The sequence below is a fragment of the Solanum pennellii genome, chromosome 6, assembly GCF_001406875.1.
Source record: "Solanum pennellii chromosome 6, SPENNV200".
Lineage (NCBI taxonomy): Eukaryota > Viridiplantae > Streptophyta > Magnoliopsida > Solanales > Solanaceae > Solanum > Solanum pennellii.
The window spans coordinates 51,007,245-51,011,340 of record NC_028642.1 but is presented as its reverse complement, the minus strand read 5'-3'; positions in this window follow the sequence as shown (position 1 = coordinate 51,011,340).

Genomic DNA, 4,096 nt, shown 5'->3' with positions numbered 1-4,096 from the left:
ATATATATATATATATATATATATATATATATAAATTGTGTCTGTAATGAGGATATTATGTATACCTTTCAAAATATGAAATCTCGTACTTGAATTGAACTTAACCATATTTTTCTAATATAATATTATTAAAGTGATTTGTTCATTTTTTTGAACAAGGGCTCTGTAACTTCTTTTTTTCCATTTTCTTTAAAAAATGTTAATCTTTTATTTACAACACTATTATTTAAATAATATTTTAAAAAATTTAATTTAATAATAAGATGTGAGTGATTTAATTTAAAATTCTATAACATTATCTAATTTGAAGAATAGACAAATTTTTATTTTTTTTAGTTTAATCAAATTTTTATATTTTTTTAAAAAAGTCTTTTTCATAAAGTTCATTTTTAATTGGCCTCAAATTTTTATAGATCTAAAGCAAAAGCTTCATTAATATTTCTTTGTGATTCATTTTTATTCCCTAAATGGTGACACCACTTTAAAAGAATTCTACATACGTCACTAAATATTACCACGCTCGGCAAATTTTACACCGGAATAGAAATATAAAGTTAATTAGAGACCTTGTGACAAGAATGAGTTGAATATTAACTACAAAGGTGTTTTTTAGATTAAAACTGAAAGGACAAATTTATGTAAACTTAAGTTCAAACAAATTATATTTTAATCGTTCAACCAAATCGTTCAACCTTACATTTGTGTGCAAATAAGGATCCTAGCGAGTTCGGAATCAAAAAGCAATAAATTTTTTTGAAAATACTAAAAGCAAAACTCAATTAGTTATGAAATCAAAATAAGAATAATTTATAACGGTGTCTAAATCAGAATTTAGAAAATGAAGCGCAGAAACCCATAAGCCTTACGAAGAGCAACAATTTTTAGTCTTGTAAGGCTCAGCAGGCTATTTGTTTTTTTATAAAAAAAATTCATTTTATTTTCTTGGGAAATAATTAATTATTCTTTCTTTTGTCTCTTTTTAATATAAACATCAATAAAAAAATATTCATTTAAGTCTTATAACAAATAATAAATATTCATTTTGATAATTTATTAAATTATAAAATAAATTATTTTCCTAGAGTTTAAATAAGTCTTATATCTAATAATAAAATATTCACATGTATGGAATGATTGTCCTTTTGTTTTGATGGTAAGTTTTTTTTATGAGCAATCTGCCAAAATATCATTACTAAATTAGGGTAGGTAATATTAACTTATCATATATCTGCCAAAATATATGGAATAATTTCTTTTATAATTTATTAAATTATTAAAATGAATATTTATTATTAGGTATAAGACTTAAATAAATATATTGATGTTTATATTAAAAAAAGAAAAGAAAAACTAATTGTTGCCCAAGAAAATAAAATTTTTCTTTTCTTTAAATAATCTCCGGCAAGGCGCTGACAAGCTTGCGCCTTGTAAGGTTCATGGCGATTGAGTCTTACAAGGCTATAACACTACAAAAGGAACTTCAATTACCAATAAATAATTTTGTTGGTAAATATTATCAGCCGATTTTAATTTGTTGGTAAATTTACCAATTAAAATCAGTTGGTAAAACACCCAAAGATGTTACAAAATTTTAAAACATGACCCTGAAATTTCCGTTGGTAAATTCATCAACTAATTTTTAGTTAGTATATTGTTAGTAACTTTATTAACGAATTTAAAAAGAATTTTTTTCTTCATTATTCGATTCCGTTGGTAATTGGTTGACAATTTTAATAACAGAAATTTATGTTGATAAATTACCAATAAATTTTAGATATAAAAATGACCTTTCGAAATGTATCGCACTGACGAAATTCTCAGCGAAATACGTTTATAAAAAATGTTAAGCAAAGTCAAAAAGTTAAAATTTAAAACGCCTAACGATACAAACTAAATATGAAAATCTCAAAATCCAGACCAACCATCCTATAAGAAGAAAAATGACCTTCCAAAGCTAACCGCGCTGATGAAATTCATGTTTGAGCATGTTTTCCAAGAAAATTGACCTAATTCAGATTTTAGCCAAAAGTTAAAAGTGAATACGCTTAACAACACAAACTGGAAATAAAAGTCTCAAAACCCAAACCAACTGTCCTATGAGACCAAAATTGAATTTAAATAGCTAATTGGGGTGACAAAATGTCAATTTGAGCACAGTTATAAAAAATATTGACTAAAGTGAAATTTTGGCCAAAACTTAAAAGCTAAAATGCCTAACGGGACAAACTAAAAATGGAAGCCTCAATGCCTGAACTCTCTATCTTATTACATCAAAAATGACCTTCCGCATCTGATTGCACTGAGTCGTCTGAGTATGTTTATCAAATATATTGACCAAAGTTAAATTTTGGCTAAAATTTACAAGTTTAAACACCTAATGGCACACACTAAAAATGAAAGCCTCAAAACCCGAACCAATCATCCTACTAGATAAAAGATGACCTTCAGAGTTCATTCTGCTGACGAAATTTTCATCTGACCACGTTCACAAGAATATTGACCAAAGTCAAATTTTGGCCAAAACATAAGACTTAAAACACCTAAAGGCATAAACAAAAAACAGAAGCCTCAAAACTTGAACCGACCTTCCTGTTAGATAAAAAATGACCTTTCGAATTTAATGACACTGACAGAGTTCTAATATGAGCATATTTATCAAAAAATAATGACCAAAGTCAAGTTTTGGCTAAAATTTAAAAGTTAAAACGCCTAATTACACAAACTGAATATGAAAGCGTCAACACTAAATGTTGATTTACCAAAAAATTTATCTTAAATTGGTAAATTTACCAACTATTCAAATATAAGTTAGTAATAAATAATTTACCAATAAATATTATCACAGTTGGTAATAGTTTCTATTCAACAAAACATTCATATGTCATATTACCAACTAATAATTAGAGTCCGGAGCCTAAAAGGTAAAAAATGTTAACAAAAATTCTAAAACGGTATATGAAATTTCTTTTTAACCAAAAGGGCAAAATCGCTCGCGAAGTAGCGATTTTGTCCACTGAAAAAAGCAAAATCGCTGCTATAGCAGCGATTTGTTAAATTTGCTTTTTTTTTTAAAAAAAGAAAATTATAACAAAATCGCTCCCTGGGGAGCAATTTTCAAAATAAAAATCTTTTTTTAATACTTTCTTTTATATGTCGCTGCTGAGGCAGCGACTTATGTATAATTTTTTTTAATTAATATTTTTTGCTTTTTTTTTTATAAAAAAAGTTTAAATTAATTTTTTTTTATTTTTTTAAATCAAATAGCTGCCATGGCAGTGATTTTTAATTAAAATTTTTAATTTTTTTAAAAAAATTTAATCGCTGCCAAGGCAGCGATTTTAAATCAATTTTTTTTTAGTGATTTAATTTTTAAAAATTAAAAAAAAAATAAAAATCGCAGCAATTTAATTTTAAAATAATTTTTTTTTATTCAAACATTTTTAAAATAAAAGAAGCAAAAAGTAAAAAATAAAATAATTTAAGGGTATGTCGCTGCATAAGCAGCGACTTACTTAAAAAAGTTATAAAAAAAATTTTGAAAATTGGAAATCGCTCCCGAGGGAGCGATTTTGTTATAATTTTTTTTTTTAAAAAAAGTCAAATTTAACAAAATCGCTGCTATAGCAGCGATTTTGCTTTTTCTAATGGAAAAAATCGCTACTTCGCGAGCGATTTTGCCCTTTTGGTTAAAAAAAAATTTCATATACCGTTTTAGAATTTTTGTTAACATTTTTTACCCTTTAGGGTTCGGACTCCTAATAATTAATATGTTGGTAAATTTTACCAATGGATATATTACCAACTATTTTAACGATGTTAGTGATTTACTAACTACAATCTTTATTCATTGGCAAAATTTCCAACTAATTGGATATTGATTAGCAAGTTTAGCAACAAATTACATTTCGTTACTACTTTACCAACACATTTACATTTGGTTGATAAATTTAGCAACACAATCTTGCCGTTAGTAAATGTTTTGTTAGTAATTCATTGATTATATGTTAATAAATTATATAAATAATTTTTTGTCATATTTACTAACCGATATATACTTCGTTGGTAATATTACAACAAAAGGTGTATGTTAGTAATA